General features: G+C 48.4%; 1 pseudogene; it reads left to right on the top strand.

Annotated features, from left to right (window-relative positions):
* The first annotated feature begins 2,822 nt into the window (after positions 1-2,822).
* On the top strand, positions 2,823-11,562 carry LOC127396156 (histone acetyltransferase KAT7-like; annotated as a pseudogene).
* Positions 11,563-21,388: the final 9,826 nt, after the last annotated feature.

The following is a 21,388-nucleotide window of genomic DNA, read 5'->3' on the forward strand; positions in this document are numbered from 1 at the left end:
ATGGGAGGGCTCCTTGCAGGCCAGCGACGAGCGGGGGGACCGATGGACCCCCCGTCTGTGGAGCTTCCTGGTGCCCACCCACCTCCCAGCTCTCCAGGCACAGGCCTGTTCACAGGCATGTCCAGCTGCTGAGGGCAGGACCAGCCCAGGGGCAGGGGGGACCCAGGTCTCCTTCCCCAGGCCCTGGTGCCATCTCCCACCTGCTGCTGCTGTGCAGGCCTCCAGCAGAGCCCTCCTGGCTGCAGCAGAGCTCCTGGAGCAGCCGCAGCTCAGGGACCTTCTGCAGACCAGAGAGAGGGAGGGTTGGAACCCAGCCCGTGCAGACCCTCCAGTGCAGCCCAGGCCTGCCCTCCAGGCTCTCCCACTGCCTCCCAGCCCAGACCCGTGCCCCCCAAACCCTCCTGCCCGCACCAAGGACACCCCCCAGGCCTCTCCCGCTCCCGGACAGGAGCTCGAAGGGCAGGGGGGTCAGTCAGGAGGCGCCAGGAGCTGACGGAGCTTCTTCTCCAGGAAAGGCGGAGAGACCTGCGGCGTCTCAGCCCGGAGAGGAGCTGGTGGTGACTCCTGCCGCTCCCGCCTCCTCCTGCCGCCTGCCCAGGGCAGCCCCGGGCAGCCAATCACAGGCAGCGGCGCCTCAGGGAGGGCGGGAGCCGGACCCCTGGCGGCCAATCACAGCCCGCAGCTCCTCAGGGCACAGACTGACAGCCCTCCCGCCCAATGGCGGCGAAGCCCTGAGCAGCTCTAAAGCGGGTTCTTGCTTGGGCTGGGGATCAGTCCTGCAGACACAGCCCGGCAGGGAAGGGCAACACGCGTTTGTGCACTTCAACATACACGTGTGTTTCTTGGCTGAGAGGGGGGGCGGGATTATACAGAGTGATTCCCTGAATTCATGATGATATTGAAATCATTTCCCCGCAGTCATTAACATCAATTAACACAGCACTTGTGACCAGCAGGAACAGGTTCTACTCTTCAGCACCATCTGGGTTTGGCCAGTTTAGCCCTGAAGTCTCTAACTCGGCTGGATTCCTGCTTGCTGGGAGGAGGAGGAGCTGCTTGCTGGGAGGAGGAGGAGCTGCTCCTGTGGAGCCCTTTTCCAGGTGCGGGTTTCCCGCCCCAAGGGCAGGAGGTCGCTGTGTGCAGGAAGGGGAGCAGCTCCTGGCCGCGCCGGGCGCCTTCCCTGCTGCTGGGGAACCTGAGGGCCGTGCAGGTGGGTCCAGCTGGTCCCAGCAGGTGAGGGGTGGGCGTCTCCACAGCCACCCCCAGGCCTCTGTGATGCAGGGCCTGTTGCCCGGACACCGCTGTGATGGGTCTGCATGGGGACCAGGGGGTATGTAAGGAAGCCAAGCCGTGGGGTGCCCACTGCCAGGAGAGCATCTCCCTCAGGAGGCAGCAGCTCCCCTGGACACCCGTGGCACGTCTCCAGCAGAGGACAGCCAAGATGTCCATGGAGAAGGAGCAGGCCCGTTCTCAGCTCAGCAAAGAGCTGCCAGGCCTGCAGCAGAGGCGGCAGAAGAGGAGCAGGGCAGGAGGAGAGGGGAGCCCGGGCACAGGAGCCGTCCCAGCGGGGACACGGGGGCTGCGGGCACAGAGGTCCCGCTCCCACGGCCTCTCTCCTCGGCTCCTCTTGCAGCCGGGCAGGCTGGCCCTGCAGGAGGGGATGGCCCATCAGCCATCCCTGCCACTGCTCCTCAGCAAGGCAGCAGCCCCTGGGCAGGCACCTGCAGCTGGGCGCCCCAGAGCTGCCCCCACCTGCCCCAGGCTGCCCCCTCTGCCCCCTGCACCCCCTGCCAGGGGCACGTCCAGCAGCGACCGACAGCCCGTCCCGTCTGCTGGGGGCATCTGGGCTGAGCGGGGCAGACGGCCCAGGGCCCAGAGCTGGAGACCTGTCCTGTCCAGCCCTGCAGCCTCTGCCCCAGCCGGGCAGGACACAGCCTGGGCCCCAGCCCAGGAGGCCATTGGCAGGGTTGTCAGCGGGCGCTGGGGACCCGTCCAGCAGCCGGTGGCACCGCGGGGACCCGGGCGGGCAGCTCGGCCAGGGCAGCCGAGGGTGGATGGGCCCCTGGGGCTCGGCCCCTGCCCGCTGCCCCCCCGTGCTCCTCGGGCCACAAGAGCTGCCCACAGGGCCCCCGTGCCAGCTGCCCTGGGCAGGGAGGCAGGGCCAGGAGGCCGGGGAGCAGGGGCAGAGCACCAGTTGACATGCACCATGGGCCAGCCCAGCATCCCAGAGCAGCGGGTGGGTCCTGGAGCTGCTGGGGAACATCTGCCTGTCCAGCTGGTGCAGCTGGAGGTGCAGCAGAGGAGCCGTGGGGCCTGCAGAGAGCAGAGCCTGGAGCAGCCCAGCAGAGCCACCCTGCTCCAGCAGCAGGACATCCTGGAGGAGAGGCAGCTTCAGCAGCAGGGTGAGAAGTGGCATTTCTCCCTGGTGCAGTCTGTGCAGCTCGATGTCAGAGCCAAGCAGGTGGGTGCCAAGGAGGACACGGGTGGAGGCAGGACAGGGTGATGGAGCTTCCCTCTGCCTGGAGTCAGCTGCTGCTCTGCAGAGCTGCAGCCCCATCATCTCCTGCATCCCTGCCCCAGCAGCCACTGCTGGCAGGTCCCCAGCAGGCATCTGGTGGTGGGAGCCAGGCTGCCTTTGCCATCGTTCCTGTGCTCTCCTTCCAGGTCTGCAAGGCGAGCTTGAACCTGCACCAGCCAGAGATCACAGGCAGGGAAATCCTGAAGGCTGCCAGGGGCAAACAGGACACGTTGGAGTGGCTGGAAGGGGCTGTGGGTCCCAGCTAGTGCCCCACGGGCAGTGTCACCTGGTGCTGGATGACGTCATGGTGGGTGACGTCATCGTTGGTGACATCATAGTGAGTGACATCATAGTTGGCGACGTTAAAACAAAAATTTGGAGCTTCCAAACCCCCCTGCTTTCTAACACTCCTCACCGCAGTGGGAGGCTGGTGCGGCTGGGTAAGGATTCCGAGATCAAGACCCAATAACAACAACCAGGCTGTTATTGAGCAGGCATTCCTTATTGCAGTGCTGGGCAGCACTGGGGATCCTCCACCATGAGTGCTCCAAGGAGTCAGTGAAACACCCTGACTAATATACACCAAAACCATGCATCTTCAGTTCCATGTCAGTGAGTCCCCAGAATTCTTTTACATAGTCATTTTATTTCCTGGAATTGGCTATCTTTGTAATTATGCCTGCTCGAGGGTCTCCTGTGGGGGTCTTTGTTGATTCTAGTCCTTTGTCGTCTTTGTCCTGTCTCTGTCCTGGTCCTGTCTCCAGTCTCCCGCTGGTCGATTGCCCAGGTGGGTCAGAATCCACATCAGTGTGTCTGTAGCTGCCAGGGTCTTAGAAGACTTGATGTTATCACAACCTCCAGGATGCTTGGCATAGTTGACTGATAGTTTCACAAAGGACCTTGTTTTAAAAGCAACCCTTAGTATAGCAAATTCATTACTTTAGTAAACTTTTATGAGGCTGTATTTCTATTGAATTTACTAACAAATATTCTATGATGTATCCATCCCCCCTTTTCTTTAAACTTTGTAAATTCCTTTATAAAGATTCTAGATCATTATATTTCATTACTTTAGGCAAGGCTCAAATTCTTAAAGTCAGTTTCTTTAGCTTATGCAATAAAAGGCAATTAATGACTGTCAGTATAATCACAAACACCAATAGTATCAAAAGTGGGTGAATTAAAACATCCCAGTTTCTTTCTGCAGAGAATGATTATGCTGAGAAGATATCCCACCTATGATGGGCAGTTTCAGATTCAATTTGACTAGACAGACCAATAAGTTTGTCTTTGGCTATTACTGTTTTAATGATAGACTCAGCCAAGGTTTTATTCTGCTTCCTTAAATGCTCTCGAAGTTCTTGAGACTGGTTCAATATCTCATTTAATTTCCCCCAAGATAAGCTTGCATGACTTACGTTCAAGCTTTCATAGTGCCAAAACATTGCCAGCTTTTCCTCTGTATATGCAAAAATAAGTATGTTTGTCCGTGCCAGGTTAATTGGGTTATATTCCTGAGACACCCTACAAACAGGGTAGTCATTCCATATTCTTAAACTACTGATTGTTAGTTCAATAGGGAGAGCTTGATCCCACCCTAAATGTATTTATCAAAAGTAAGCTGTGTACAATTTCCAATTAATTTCTAAGAATTTACTAACTTGCTGAACCACTTGTGACACAATGTGTGTTGCCCTATCAGAGGAGATCACCTCTGGCACTCCAAACCTAGGAATAATTTCTTTTAATAAATTTTTTGTGACTTCTCAGGCCTTGTTGATTCTACAGGGGAAGGCTTCAGGCCATCCTGAAATGGCCTGAATATCCCTGCCCTTTCTAGGGAATTCTGAAAATTCTGCCAATTTTCGCCTGGAACATTCCCTTTATCAATACTTCCAAATTTTATTTGATTCTCCACCTTTGGATTTTTTTTTTTATTATTATTATTTTTAAACAAATTTCACATCTATCAACCATACTCTTCACAGTTTGAAACTGATTCCTGGCTACTATTTGTTTTGTGAGAGAATTGTACAAAGCTCCAGTTCCCCAGTGTGTCTTGTCATGCTCTGTTTTTACCAGTTTCCATAACACCCTGAAAGGAACCACTATTCTGTTATCTCTCAATTTTGCCCAACCTGTTGATTCAATCTCTGCTTCCACATCTTTGATTAATTTAAGATCCCTTTCATCATAATTAACTGAATCAGGTAGTGTCAAAGTTTTCTCAGGAATCAGACTTAATACCTCACCTTGTTCCGCCGCCCTTTTTTTTTTTCATAGTCTGCCAATTTATTTCCCACCTCCTGGGCAGTGTTACCTTTCTGGTGTCCTTTGCAGTGCATAATAGCAACAGCTGAAGGCAACTGTACAGCCTCCAAAAGTCTCAGAATCATGTCAGCATGCTTGATGTGTTTTCCTAGGGCCGTCAAAATTCCTTATTCCTTCCAAATAGCTCCGTGAGTGTGAACTACACCAAAGTTGTGTCTTGAATCTGTCCAGATATTCACTCTTAGACCTTTAGCAAGCTCCAGTGCTCTCACTAGAGCAATTATTTCAGCTCGCTGTGCAGATGTATCCTTAGGGAGGGACTTTGCTTCCACCACTCGATCCCTGGTGGTTACAGCATATCCTGCCATGCGGACTCATCTTTTACAAAACTGCTCCCGTCGGTGTACCAAGTGTATTCAGTTCCTCCAGTGGTTCCTCCTTCAAGTCAGAGCTGCTTGCATACACTGTCTCTATAGTCTCTATGCAGTCATGTGTGATGGCTTCCATTTCCTGCTTATCACTCAGAAAAGAAGCAGGATTAATGATGGCAGATGTAGTAATTTCAACATCACCTTGTTCCATTAGGACTGCTTGGTACTTCAGGAACCTTGATGGTGAGAGCAAATACCCCCCCTTTTTGTCCCAGAACAGAGGTTACTGCATGGGAAGTATGCACAACCATCTTTTGTCCCAAAGTGAACTTCCAGGCTTCTTGAATATTCAGAACAACTGCAGCCACTGCCCGAAGGCATCCTGGCCATCCTTTACTAACTGTATCCAGTTGTTTGGAGATGTATGCTACTGCTCGCTTATAGGGACCCAGCTTCTGGGCTAGAATTCCCAAAGCCACCCCTTGCTTTTCATATGAGAACAGCCAGAAGGGCTTGGTTATGTCTGGCACACCCAAAGCTGGTGCCCTCATTAGCTCTTGTTTCAATTCTTTGAATGCCCTCCTGTCTGGAATGAGACAACTAAGCAGGAGTTTGGCTTTCCCAGCCATCCTATAACATTCTCAGCTAAAAAAAGCTGCAAGATCCAACAGCTTGGTAGCATCGTGGCAGCAAAATCTCCTGTTATTTTATTGCTCCAGGAGCACAGACAAACCTATGGCAACACTAGGGAACCTCTCCTTGAAAACCTGACCAGTGAGTATGACTTGGAGCTTTTCCGGAGAGCACAAGCACGGGCATCTGAGGACGTGCTGAGACTTCTGACTCCTATTATACCTGATATCAAAGGTCTTTGTTAGGAATGTGAAGGCTTCCTGGGTGGTGTTGTTCAGGTAGAATCAGAGTTTGCAAGAAGGGCAGCTCCAGCCCAGCCAAGTCAGCAAAGCTGCTGTAGGGGTAACATTGGAGTGCTGAAAGCACACAGCTGGAGTGAAGCTTTTGCAGTGAGAATGGAGGAATAATTAGTAACAGTCCCATGTAGCAGGTGTTTATTTTCAGTGAAAGAAAAGACAGCCTCACCTGCTGAAAGGATGGCTAAGGAGTGTTGGCAACAGAACCCATCCTGACAGTAGCCAGTGACTGTGGAGTGGAGGCTGAGGCTTCTGTAGGTGCTTTGCAAAGCCACCTTCCACCTCCAGAGATGAACCAAAAGGCACTTTGATGCTTACCAGTAGCAATTGCATCTGGGATATCTGAGGCAGAGCATTAGGCTGTATCCTCTTCCTGCAAATTAGGAAATAAGCTTGAAGTGGCAAGGAGCTTCCATTGCTTCCGTGACAAGAAGAGGATGACCCTAGTGTTGGCATGCTGCCAAGCACTGATTTTTGTGACATTTCCTGGTGTCAGTAACTACTGCTTGTGGACAGGGCTCAGACTGAGGCTGATCAAGGAGAGGTCTGTGGGAGGGACTGTTAGACATGGTCACATTGAAAGATGACTTTTTACAGTCAGTGTAGTAAGAGGACAATAGAGGATGGATTAAAATTGGAGGAGGGAAGATTTAGGTGATACATGAGGAGGAAACTGTTTACTCTGAGGGTGGTGAGACCCTGGCCCAGGTTGCCCCGGGAAGCTGTAGCTGCCCCATCCCTGGCAGTGTTGAAGGGCAGGTTGGATGGGGCTTGGAGCAGCCTGGGCTGGTGGGAGGTGTCCCTGCCCATGCAGGGGGGTTGGATCTAGATGATCTTGAAGGTCCCTTCCAACCCAAACCAGTCTGGGATTCTGTGAATTTAGCAGACTTGAAGTAAATTCTTTTCCTTGAGGGAAACAAATACGACCTTCCCACCGACCTCCCTTGTTTTTGTTTTGTTTTGTTTTTTTGGTGGTTTTTTTGTTTGTTTTTGTTTTTTTGCTTTTTTTTAAATAGTCCTCCATTTTTCCCATTCCCAGGAACAGCTGCGGCTCCAGGGCCAGATCACAGAAGGCAGCAACATGATTAAAACCATCGCGTTTGGCCGCTACGAGCTGGACACCTGGTACCACTCCCCCCTACCCAGAGGAGTATGCTCGCCTGGGCCGTCTCTACATGTGTGAATTCTGCCTCAAGTACAGGAAGAGCCAGACAATACTTCGCAGGCACATGGTGAGGGCTGGGGCAGAGCTGATCCCCTGCCTGACACCTGCTATCAGCATCTCCACTGAAAACATTCCTGGTGTTATCTCCGCTTTAGGAGACCCGTGTGTTTCCTGGTATATCCAGGAGCTGGTAAATTTTTTCCACCCTGAAAACGCCGTCCCCCTGTCGTTGTTTTCCTGTCGTAGGCAAAATGTGTTTGGAAACACCCACCGGGTGATGAAATCTACCGGAAAGGCTCCATCTCAGTGTTTGAAGTGGATGGGCAGAAGAACAAGGTAAGGAACTGCCATCCTCAGGCCAGTCTGGAGTGGCTTTCAGATGTGCTGGGCACTCCTTTCCTGTAGAGAAGCAGGACACAAGTGGCCCTTTCTCCCTCTAGTTGTAGAAAGACTAGAGTCTGATCTGTCCACACTTGCAGTTTTGTCTGTGTTTTCCTTGTGGTTATTCCTCAGCCACGTTGTGCTCCAGCAGTTCCACCTCTTGGCTCATACAGTGCTTTGACATGTGTGTCAAGATCCTGTACTGCAGGGTAGGGGGAAGATTTCTGTGCTCAGCCTCAGTGGGTTGTGCTGCCCACCTCCCATTCCCTGTGGATACTTGGACAGCTCGGGGTTAGTGTGTGAACCAGCCTCCTGTTGGTGAGGGTGACCTCCTTAGCCCTGAGTTGAAGGGCAGAACATGGATCTGCAGCTGCACATTCAGTGCTGGGCAGCAGCACCATGTGTGTCCTGCCTCTGGTTGTGTCTGCTCTTGGGAGGCTTCAGAGGAAGGAACAAAGAAACAAATGCAAATGCTAAATTTTGCACTGCGGGAAGCTGGGAGGAGGCTTTTCAAGTGACCAGAGATAACCTTGAAGCAGAGGATTAACACAGTACAGTGCAAGCAAGCAGAGATCCAACCTTCTGCTTCCTTCACCGAGTGCTATCAGATACCACAGGTGTGGCATCTGGGGAGTTAAGAGATTGATATCACAGACGTCAATTCCCACCCTTAAGGAAGCTGGGCTTATCAAGTTTCATCACAAATGGAATTGTTTCCTGGCCTAGCTGCTTTGTGTGAAAGACTGTACCTCATTTCTCAGATAATTCAGAATTTTCTTGTCATTTGCCATGGTTTTGTCCACTCTTGGGGTGTCCCACTGTAATAAACAGATGTATTCTACTCTCCTGCTTCTAGATCTACTGTCAAAACCTGTGTCTGCTGGCAAAACTTTTCTTGGACCATAAAACACTGTATTATGATGTTGAACCCTTCCTCTTCTATGTCATGACAGAAGCAGACAACACTGGCTGTCACCTGATAGGTTATTTCTCCAAGGTTAGTTGAACATCCATACACACCCAGGCACAACTCCATGGCCAGCTATCCTAGGCTTAAAGTTGTGCACCAAACACCCAATGTAATGGCTAATCAAGCAAGACACTAAGCCAGGTTGGTAGCTGAAGGATGATTGTGTGACTTGTTGTTAGGCAGGTTTTTCTGCTGTTGCTCCTTTCACCTTGTATTGTATCAGTTGCACAGGCTTGTTCAGTCTGCTGGGGTGATGATATCCCCATTGTTTGTACAGATCAAGACCTGTTAATCTCTCCTCTCTCTCTCTCCTTGTTTTTAAGAGAACGATTCTTTTCTCAGCTATAATGTTTCTTGTATCCTGACAATGCCCCAGTACATGAGGCAAGGTTATGGCAAGATGCTCATTGACTTCAGTAAGTATGGAGAGAGAAATCCTGGAGGCATGATAAATCTAATATATCTACGGTTGTGGCTGAGCAGGCTTCATTCTAGCTGCTTTCTCTGTGTGCTAAAGAGGGTAGCAGTCAGGAGAGAGTAGTTTAGGAAGGATAAATGTTTTTTTTTTTTCCTTTGCAGGCTATTTGCTTTCTAAAGTAGAAGAAAAAGTTGGCTCTCCAGAACGTCCTCTGTCTGATTTAGGGCTCATCAGCTACAGGAGCTACTGGAAGGAAGTTCTTCTTCGTTACCTGCATAATTTCCAAGGACAAGAGATTTCTATCAAAGGTATGCTTCCCAGGGAAAAGGTTTGCAGTGAGTGGGTTCAGGAACATCCCCCTGCATCTCATTCATTCATCTTCCTTAAAGATGGGGCAGGTCATGCTTCACTCATGGAGATGTTTGTGTAGCAGCAGAGCTGGTGGAATATTCCTATAATTGGGTATGGCTGCTTTCCAGTCCTGCCACCACTAAAGATAAGTCAGCTTGAAGAGTTTAAAACTATATAATGGCTTATTCTTTAAAAAAATACATTTAAAATATTCAGAAAGGACTTTATCCCTCTGTAGATTAGAATAATTTAATTTTCTAATTAAAACTTGAATTTTAAATAGGAAAATGGCTCCACTGAGAGGCTTTCTGATGCTGTGGGAAAACGTTGAGACTATCTGAACTTCTTTAATAGTATTTATATGATGATGGCACCAAGGAGTGTGCAGCATCTCCCAGACATGTCAGGGTAGTTCTGAAGGGTGAAAGGCTGCAAGTCAGACAGCCAGAGCAGGTACCTCCTCAGCATGTGCAGGGCATTTTGTGTGCATCCTTTCCAAAGGAGTTGCCTGAAACTTGGAGGTGACAACTAACAATTACAGGCTATTGCAGGGGAATCTGTGTCTGTTCTAGCATAAAGTGCTGCTGGTTTGCAGAAATCAGCCAGGAGACTGCAGTGCATCCTGTTGACATTGTTAGCACATTGCAGGCACTTTAGATGCTCAAGTACTGGAAGGGAAAACACCTGGTCCTGAAAAGACAGGTAAGATTTGTGGTGGCTATTTCTGCATATTTTTTTTGTTTCCTTGTATTTAGCTGTTTAATTCAGATGAACTCGTTGACATCAGGGTTTCCTTTGTGTTGTGCTGGACTTTCCAGTCTTTTGGTTCTAGCCGAGGGGGAACACTGTAGTTTTCAAATGCAGTAACTGATCAAATATGATGTGAACATCCAAGGTGAGTCTTCAGTAGTGAAGAATATGGTGCACTGACTTTCCTTTTCTCACGTGTGGAATAACTTTGCTCGGTGTAAGTGGCTTTTTAGGGGACAATGGATCAATATTCCCATTGTGCTCCTCCTCATGCCTGCCCTTTATTGGGCAAATGGTTGACATAGAAGTGAACTGAATCAATGGAATCTTGAATGAGTCCTGTTTGTACCCTGTTTAGACATGAGAGAAGTGGTTTATAAGTCCCCAAGTATGGCACCTCTCTTTTGTTCTTCCCTCCCTGAGACTTCACTTGGTTGCTAAAAGCAGCTGATCAGTGGGATTGGAAGGGCCTGGAGAAAGCTCTGCAGAAGAAATGTTATTTTTGTCATGTTGAGCAGTTAGGAGGCTGGTCACCTTCAGGCTTGTGGACTTGGCTGTGTGCTGTTGTACCTTGGATAATTCCCCAGTGTGGATCGTGTGTTTTAACCTGCCCTTTCATGCTCTTTCCCTTAGGATCTGATTGATGAATGGAGAGCCAAAGAGGCTAAAAGATCCAACAGCAATAAGATAATGGATCCCAGCTGTTTGAAATGGACCCCTCCTAGGGAACTTAACTGTCTCTCACTCCTGAAGCCAGTGAACCCCAGCAGTAGGAAGTACCCTAGGGATCTCTGTCGTATCTGTTGTTGTTGTGATTGGCTGGTACAGGACCCTCCCAAAAGTTCAGTTCCCCTTGGTTCTGTCCTGGCCCAGATCTTTTGTGCTCACCACAGATGCTGGTTCTGAGGAACTTGATGTTTTGGCCTCAGTGAGGTTGCAAGGATTGGATCTGTGTAGGACCCAAACGAAGCTCCTAGCAGCACTGGCCCAAGGAGTTCTGATGTCTGGTACTGTACCTGTCCAGTCACTGGTCTTACCCTCATGTTCTGATTCTGACGAGGTTGTGTTGTGTCCTATAATCTGGTTGTTTCTTCCTTCAGGTTCCTTGCAAGAATTTAGAACAGCATAACTAGCTCCTGTATTCACCGAAAATTAACCCTGTCCTTCCCAGCTTCATGGTTCTGCTGGGGAATTTAATTCAACCTCCAGCCAGTCTGAGCCCTTATCTTGATCTATTGTCCAGATAGGATCTAATTTAGACCTAGAGGCTTCTGCCAGGATCAGGGACAATTCATTTTCCAATGCTCTTCTTGCTTACAATATACACACTGATATAACCCAACCAGGCTCGATTTCAGCAGTAACTCAGACAATGATCTCACTCTGGCCTGGTCTCTGCTTTTTTGCTTTCTGTTATCCAGGGCAGGCCGACATGTAAACAATACGTAAACTCTACTGAGCTTGTACCCAAAGCACGCTCACGCGTGCTGAACCAAAAGCACACTCTACTGTGCTCTCGCCACCCTGCGGGGTTCTTACGACCCGCGACTTACGAGGCAGCCTTCCAACTGACCGGTCCCAAAAACAAACAAACAAACAAACAAACAAACAAAAGAATGCCTTATTCTTACCAGAGGTCCTTGTCTGCTCCCACGTGGATCCGCCGAATCCGAGTCCCTCCAGAGAACTCTCTGGGGCCAGCCTAGGGGGTCGCCGATTCGGAGGTTCCCGCAGCCAAGCAGAGAAAAGAGCCCCATCTGGGACACCAACTGAAACAAAAATTCGGAGCTTCCAAACCCCCCTGCTTTCTAACGCTCCTCACCGCAGTGGGAGGCTGGTGCGGCTGGGTAAGGATTCCGAGATCAAGACCCAATAACAACAACCAAGCTGTTATTGAGCAGGCATTCTTTATTGCAGTGCTGGGCAGCACTGGGGATTCTCCACCATGAGTGCTCCAAGGAGTCAGTGAAACACCCTGACTAATATACACCAAAAACATGCATCTTCAGTTCCATGTCAGTGAGTCCCCAGAATTCTTTTACATAGTCATTTTATTTCCTGGAATTGGCTATCTTTGTAATTATGCCTGCTGGAGGGTCTCCTGTGGGGGTCTTTGTTGATTCTAGTCCTTTGTCGTCTTTGTCCTGTCTCTGTCCTGGTCCTGTCTCCAGTCTCCCGCTGGTCGATTGCCCAGGTGGGTCAGAATCCACATCAGTGTGTCTGTAGCTGCCAGGGTCTTAGAAGACTTGATGTTATCACAACCTCCAGGATGCTTGGCATAGTTGACTGATAGTTTCACAAAGCACCTTGTTTTAAAAGCAACCCTTAGTATAGCAAATTCATTACTTTAGTAAACTTTTATGAGGCTATATTTCTATTGAATTTACTAACAAATATTCTACGATGTATCAATGTCATAATGGATGACGTAATAAAGGGTGATGTCACAGTGGTGATGTCATAGCGGATGCCACCATAGTTGGTGATGTCATAATGGGTGACGTCATAGTTGATTATGTCATAAAGGATGACATCATAGTTGGTGACGTCATAATGGATGATGTCATAATGGGTGACATCAGAGTTGGTGATGTCATAATGGGTGACGTCATAATGGGTGATGTCATAGTTGGTGATGTCATAATGGAAGACATCATAATGGATTACATCATAATTGGAGGTATCATAGTGGGTGACGTCATAATGGATGACGTCATAATGGATGATGTCATAATGGGTGACATCACACTTCGTGATGTCATAATGTGTGACATCATGGTGATGTCATAATGGAAGACATCATAATGGATTACATCATAATTGGAGTTATCATAATGGCTGACGTCATAATGGCTGATGCCACAATAGGTGATGTTATAGTTGGTGACGTCATAATAGGTGACGTCATAATGGATGATGTCATAATGGGTGATGCCATAGTGGGTGATGTCAAAATGGATGATGTCATAGTTGGTGATGTCATAATGGGTGATGTCATGGTTGGTCATGTCATAATGGATGATGTCATAATACATGACATTATACTGGGTGACGTCATACTTGCTAATATCATAATGGGTGACGTCATAATGTATGACATCATAATGCTCAGTTTCATAATGGGTGACGTCATAATGGTTGATGTCATAAAGGGTGGCGTCATACTTGGTGACATCATAATGGGTGACATCATAAGGGATGAAGTCATAATGGGTCATGTCATAATGGATGACATCATAATTGGAGGTATCATAATGGATGACGTCATAATGGATGATATAATAATGGGTGTCATCATAATTGGTGACGTCATAATGGATGACGTCATAACTGGTAATGTCATAATAGGTAATGTCATAATGGATGATGTCATAAAGGGTGACATCACAGTTGGTGATGTCATAATGGATGATGTCAGACTTGGTGATGTCATAATGGAAGACATCATAATGGATGACATCATAATTGGAGGTATCATAACGGGTGACATCATAATGGGTGAAGTCACAATGGGTGATGCCATAATGGGTGACCTCATAAAGGATGATGTCATACTCGGTGATGTCATACTTGGTGACATCATGATGGGTGACATCATAATGGGTGACGTCATACTTGTTGACATAATAATGGGTGACATCATAATGGGTGACGTCATAATGTATGATGATGTCATAATGGAATGGCTGAGGGTAAAATGGGTGGTGTCATAATGGGTGATGTCATTATGGATTATGTCATAATGGGTGATATCATAATGAATGTCGTCATAATGGATGACGTCATAATGTGTGACTTCAAAATGGATGATGTCATAATGGGTGATGTCATAATGGGTGATGTCATAATGGGTGACGTCATTGAAAATCGTCATAATGGATGATGTCATAATGAGTGATGTCATAATGATGATGTCATAATCAGTGACGTCATACTTCGTGACTTCATGATAGGTGACATCATAATGGGTGACATCATAATGGATGATATCATAATGGGTGATGTCATAATAGGTGATGTCATAATGGATGTCGTCATAATGGGTGATGTCATAATGAGTGACGTCATAATGGGTACCATCATAATGGATGACATCACAATGGATGATGTCGTTATGGGTGACGTCATAATGGCTGACGTCATAATGGCTGACGTCATAATGGGTGATGTCATAATGGGTGACGTCATGATGGATGATATCATAAAGGGTGACGTCATAGTTGGTGATGTCATAATGGAAAACATCATAATTGGAGGTAACGTAATGGGTGACGTCATAATGAATGACGTCATATTGGATGACGTCATAATGGATGATGTCATAAAGGGTGACGTCATAGTTGGTGATGTCATAAAGGGTGATGTCATAGTTGGTGATGTCATAATGGAAGACATCGTAATGGATGACATAATAATTGAAGGTGTCATAATTGGTGACGTCATAATGGATGCTGTCATAATGGATGATATCATAATGGACGACATAATAACTGGTGTTGTCATAATGGGTGATGTCATAATGAATGTCGTCATAATGGATGACGTCATAATGTGTGACTTCAAAATAAATGATGTCATAATGCGTGATGACATAATGGGTGACGTCATAATGGGTGACGTCATACTTCGTGACTTCATGATAGGTGACATCATAATGCGCGACGTCATAATGGATGACATCATAATTGGTGAAGTCATAATGGGTGATGTCATAACGGATGTCGTCATAATTGATGATGTCATAATTGATGACGTCATAATGGGTACCATCATAATGGATTGATTCACAATGGGTGATGTCGTAATTTGTAAGGACATAGTTGGTGACTCATAATGGGTGAAGTCATAATGGGTGATGTCACAATGGTTGACGTCAGAGTCGGTGATGTCATAATGGGTGACGTCATAAATGGTGATGTCATAATGGGTGATGTCATACATGGTGATGATATAATGGATGATGTCATAATGGGTGACATCAGAAGGGGTGATGTCATAATGAGTGACGTCATAGTTGGTGACGTCATAATGGATGACGTCCTAATGGATGATGTCATAATGGGTGACATCATAATGGATGATGTAATGATTGGTGACGACATCGTCGGTGACGTCATAATGGGTGACGTCATAATCGTGACGTCATAGTTCGTGACGTCTTAATCAATGACTTCATAATTAATGACGTCATAATGCGGAATGTCATAATGGAAGATGTCATAATAGCTGATGTCATAATGGGTGATGTCATGCTTGGTGACGTCATAATGGGTGACATGATAATAGGTGACGTCATACTTGTTGACATCATAATGGGTGCCATAAGAATGTGTGATGTCATAATGGGTGACATAATAATGGGTGATGTCATAATTGATGACGTCATAATGGGTGACATCACTCTGGGAGATGTAATGGTGGGTGACGTCCTAGTTGGTGACATCATAATGAATGACGTCATAATGAATGACGTCCTAATGGGTGATGTCATAATGGAAGATGTCATAATAAGTGATGTCATAATAGGTGATGTCATACTTGGTGACATCATAATGGGTGCCATAATACTGGGTGATATCATAATGGTTGATGTCACAATGGGTGACGTCATAATGGGTGACGTCATAACAGGTGATGTCATAATAGGTAACGTCATAATGGGTGACATCACAGTTGGTGATGTCATAGTGAGTGACGTCATAGTTGGTGATGTCATAATGGAAGACATCATAATGCATGACATAATTGGAGGTATCGTAATGGGTGACGTCATATTGGAAGACGTCATTATCGATGATGTCATAATGGGTGACGTCATAATGCACGACATAATAATTGGTGATGTCATCATGGATGGCGTTATAATGGATGATGTCATAAGGGGTGACGTCACAATAGGTGATGTCATAATGGGTGAGGTCATCATTGGTGACGTCATAATGGGTGACGTCATAATGGTTTACGTCAGAGTTGGTGATGTCATAATGGGGGACGTCATAGTTGGTGATGTCATCAGGGGTGATGTAATAGTTGGTGATGACATAATAGATGACATCATAATGGATGATGTCATAACTGAAGATGTCATAATAGATGATGTCATAATCAGTGACGTCATACTTGGTGATATCATCATGGGTGACATCTTAATGGGTGACGTCATAATGGATGATGTCATAAATGGTGACGTCATAGTTGGTGATGTAATAGTTGGTGATGTCATAATGGTTGGTGTCATAATGGATTATGTCATGATGGATGACGTCATAATGGATGACATCATAATGAGTGACGTCATAATGGATGACATAATAACTGGTGATTTCATACTGGGTGATGTCATAATGGATGTCGTCATAATCTGTGACGTCATAGTGGGTGACGTCATAATGGGTGTGTGGGTAGTTAGGGTCCGGCGGCCGGAAGATTTCGCGCTGTACGGAAAGATAAGGCCCCTCTCCTAATAGCCAATAGCACTTAGTTCACGATGTAAGCAGACGGAAGTGACACCACAGACCTAACTCATATAAACACCGCGGTAAACACTAATAAACGCCATTTGCCATCCACCACATTGGTGTCTGTGAGCTGATGGACCGAGCGGCCTGGGGTTGGCCGCCGTGCCGTTCTTGAACCAGGTCGTCACGCCTTTCACGAAAGGCAACATCATTGTTAACAGTCTCCAGGAGGTTGCAGCTGAAGGACAGAGGTGCCAGCAGTGCTGACTCTGGATCCCAGGTCAGTCTCACCATCAGGGTCACACAGCCCAGCCCAGTGATGCCCTTGAGCCAGGCTCCAGAGGTGACCACCAGCACCTCCAGAAGCATGGAAGGTGTGACATCCCACAGCTCTCATAACAGCTCAGAGAGCAAAGCAACCAACACGGTGCCCAGTGACTGTGAAACCAGTACAATGAACAATTATAACTGCTTCATTTTACCATGCTCTGATCAGAGCTGTCCTTCTCTGAACCCTTCCAGCCCCACGTTGGGCACCACAAATCAAAAGGACTGTTCAGGTTTAACCCCAGCCAGCAACTCAGCAAGACACAGCCCCTTGCTCACGTGGCCTCCTCCCAGTGGGACAGGAAGGAGAACTGGGGGAAAAAGAAAAGATCTTCTGTGGGTTGAGTTGAGAATTTCCTAATGATTCACACAAAATATAATCCTAATCCTAATATTAAAAATATTATACATTTGTATGACCAAAAAGAATAAAAAATCCAAAACCAAACCATCAAAGAAAAGAGATTAGAAACAAAACAGGAGGGAAACAAATTGTGGTTCAGCCACTCCCACCCACAGACTGATGCTCAGTTAGTTCCTGAGCAGCCATCACACTCCCCTGGATAACTCCCCCCAGCTTCAGTACTAACATGACATCACATGGAACATCCCAGTGGCCACTCTGGGTCAGCTGTCCTGGCTCTGCCTCCTCCAGCTCCTTGCAGAGCAGCAGCTGGCAGGACAGGGGCAGTGTGAGAAGGTGGGCAAGTCCTTGGCTTCATGTCAGCACGGCTTGGCAGCAACTCAGACATCCCTGTGTTACCAACATTGGTCTCAGCACAAACCCAAACAGGCTGAGGGACCTGGGCTTCTTAGTGAGGAGAAGTGGAAGCTCATGGCACTACAGCAGTAGCCTGGAACTGCTTGAATGGAGGTTCTAGAGATGATGCAGCTTTTCTTGGTAGCGGGAAGCGAAGAAAAGCTGCACTAAGTGCAGCTTGGAAGGTTCAGAGTGGAGGTGAAGAAAAAGAGGTATCACTTGAAGTGTAGCCTTGTGGTGCAACAGGTCAACTGGAGAAGGTTCTGGATCAGCCCCTGGCTCTGTTTAAGTGAACAAGCAGGGAGAGCAGAAAGACATCAGTGAAGGTGCAGAAATGCCAGGGTGAGGTCTAGATGAGAAAATCAGATGGATGTCTCCAGGCTGCTGCAGGCACAGACACTGAAAGACAGTCTGCAGTAGAGATGGCCAAGGGCTCTTGCAGGGCCAAAGGGCTCAGTAGACCAAGTCCAGAGCCTCAACACAAAATTTTGCCTGGTGGTCATGAGACAATGGCCCTTTCTAAAGCTGTCCTTCCAGGTGCAGACTGTCTAGACAAAGGCCATTTCCATTCCCATCCTGAGTCAAACCGTGACAGCAATTATTGGTGCCCCACGTGGGGCTGAATCTTTAGCCCAGGCTCTAAAGTCATTGGTGAATGTTGAAGAATGCAGCTCTGATGGCAGGAATCCCTCAGGTAGCAATGGGCTGCACTTCTGCTGAATCTACTGACGGGTTGAAAACTGAACAGACACTTCCTGCAAAGTTTCTGCTGCAGCTTTTTCCCCAAGATGCAGTTGTACCTGTGGTGTGCAGCTGGGATCATCCTGCTCTGTGGAGCTGCTCTGCTGATTCTTTTATGTAGATGAGATTGGTTTATGTATGTGATTGTTTTTTATTTATAAGACTGTAGCCAAAGCCATCATCTCTCCTGTGAGAAGATATTGAGTGCTCACAGGGGTTTTGATACTGATCTATAGGGTGGCAGTGTGTAGTAAGGGCTGTGATGTGAACAGAAAGTTCCATGTTGGAAATAGCAGGGTAAGCTTTACCTCTGTGTTTTGTCTCGGGCTGAATCTCCCAGCTCTGGATCTGAATGGCAGGTTTCAGTAGGGATGCTTCTGCTGAATGTTTAGAATGTTCTGTGGATGGTAGAGTAAGATGTTGTTCCCCTCACTGCCACTCCCCCCAGGCAAGGCTGCTGCCACCACTGCTGCTGCTGCAAAGACCAAGGCCACTCACCCTCCATCCAGTGAGTAAAGGTTCATCCTGTCATCAAGGGAAAGGCAAAGACAACTGGTCCCAGAGCTCATCCCTGTCTGAAATCTCCACAGCTTCCACAGGACCAGGAAGAGAGTGATGGAGAAGATTCTTCTCAAGCAGATGGAGGAGCAGGCCCTTCTCAAGCAGATGACAACGATGACCTTGTCCAACCTTTCTCTCTAAAGGAACTGCACCTCATGAGAAAGGACTTGACCCTCCATGAAGGTGAGCCCCTTCTGCCTTGGTTGCTCTGCTGCTTTGATAGTGGGGCTGAAATCTATGACATGGACGAAAGAGAAGGCAGGCAGTTGGGATCCCTGGCCAGAGATGCTGCATTGATAGAGCAGTTGGGAGTAAGGCAGGAACTCCCAGCCTGTGGAGCCAACTTCTTTCAGCTGTGAGGCAGAGATACCCCCACAAGGGTGACATCGACTGGCGCCGAAGCAGAACAGCCACTCTTGAGAGAGACATCACGTGCCTGAGAGAACTGGCTGTGCCAGAGGTGATCTATGATAACAAGGGGTTACAGATCCTGGTGACCTTCTGTGCGACACACAAATGCTCCAGAGGTCTGTGCAGGCTGTGCCAGCAGCACATGCCCAGATGTTCTCCTTCAGGGGATGATTTGATGACTACAAAAGACCAGCTGTGAGTGAAGTGGCTTTCAAAGCACGACAGTATGGAGACATGATCTCTGATCCCCATCAGTTCCACACCTCAGCCATGGAAGAAATGACTGAGGGAAGGAACAAGATGCCTGAGAGATGGGAAGGCTGGTGCTGCAGCCATGAAGGGGACACGTCCTGCTAGGAGACAGCAGCAAGAGAGGCAGGACCCACCTGGATGCCACCTGTGGTCTCTCTAGTGTGATCTTATAAAGAGGACATGAGAACCTGAGACAATAAACCCACTGCTGTTCTCTTGAGACGTGTACAAGGGCTGCTAAATGGAAGGAATGAAGGAGATGGTCCTTCCAGGAAGGCTTGAGTCAGACAATGGGACTCATTTCAAAACCAGTGTAGTGACTGGCTGGGCCAAAGGGGGGTGGGTGGGTGGTATCTCTCTCTATTTTGGCTTGAACCACATCTGTCTCCCCAAGGCCAGATGTCTGGTTTCATGGCCTTGCAGTGTGCCTCTAAATAAAGAGAGATCTGTCTGCTGGTTACAGCTACACAGTAAGTGTTGCACCAGGTATTTAGAGATTGTCATCAAAATATACATATATATATATAGTGCTGGGTTTTGAGGTTCCTCTAGAGGTCTTCTTTGGTTCAGACCTCAGTACCTCATATGGCTTTGTGTGGAATGTATGGCCATGACATCACAATGGGGCAGTAGAGCCTTAAATGGGATGTATGGCCATGACATCACCACGGGTGGCCAGTTTGGGAAGCAGGGTGATGTCCACAGCCTGCAGGGAAAGAGCTGCAGGAGTCAGACACTGTAGGACAGGCTGTGGTGGGGACAGCTGGGGGCACAGCCATGGCTGAGAGCCCCCAGCCCAGGTCTTGATCTCCTGGGCTGTGGAGCTTCTCTCTGCAGCTGCTGCCTACGAGGAGACACCTTCTCATGAGAGCAGCAGGACTCCATGGGCTCCTCATCACACCTGTGAGCCTGAGAAAGAGTGTCTCCTAGTCCTGCTCCAGGCACTGCACATCCCCCCATCCCAGTGCCCGGGCAGAGCCCTGAGCAACGTGTGAGGGGCAGGATCTCTTCTCCCAGGGCCTCTGGGTCAGGGCTTGGACCTTGGAATCATCTCCCCCAGCCAGGCTGACTCCAGCTCAGAGCCATCTTGTCCTTGCCTTTGCCTGCCTGTCAGCAGGGCCTCCAGGTTCCTGCTCTCACCAGAGCCCAGGCAGCTTTGTCAGGGATGTCCCTCAGTGGGACCCCTTCACACTGCCAGAAACTCTGGAGTTTGCACCTGACTCTGGCTTCTGGAGAGGTTTCTTCAGCTTCACTGCTCATCAGAGCCACCTTGCCATGGCCTTTCCCTGCCTGCCATGAGTGCTTCCAGGTTCCTGCTCTAAGCAGCCCCTGTGCAGCCTTTCCTGGTAATGGTCCTCCCTGGGACCCATTAATGCTGCAGAAAGTTGGGAGTGTGCAGCTGAGCCTGCCTTGTGGAGAGGAGCCCCAGCAGGGGCTGAGGGCACTGCCTGCAGGCAGCAGGGGAGAGGAGCCAGGCAGGGAGAGAGGATAAAGGCAGGCAGGAGGGGCAGGAGGGCTGAGAGCTGCTGGAGGAGACATCTTCACAGCCCTGGGCATGGTGAGTGTCTCTTTGCATGCCCCTCTGTGCGGGGGGAGGAACCAGTCCTGGAGCTGCTGGCTTGGACAGGAGACCCAGACTCCTGCAGCTTTGCAGGGAGAGAGGAGCAGGTTTGTCAAGGCCCCTGAGAAAGTGCCTTTAGCCTTTCCTCTGCCTGCAGGAAGCACTGCCCTCAGCTCTGTGCTCTCCCCAGGGC

The sequence above is a fragment of the Apus apus genome, unplaced genomic scaffold (genome assembly GCF_020740795.1).
Source record: "Apus apus isolate bApuApu2 unplaced genomic scaffold, bApuApu2.pri.cur manual_scaffold_110_ctg1, whole genome shotgun sequence".
NCBI lineage: Eukaryota > Metazoa > Chordata > Aves > Apodiformes > Apodidae > Apus > Apus apus.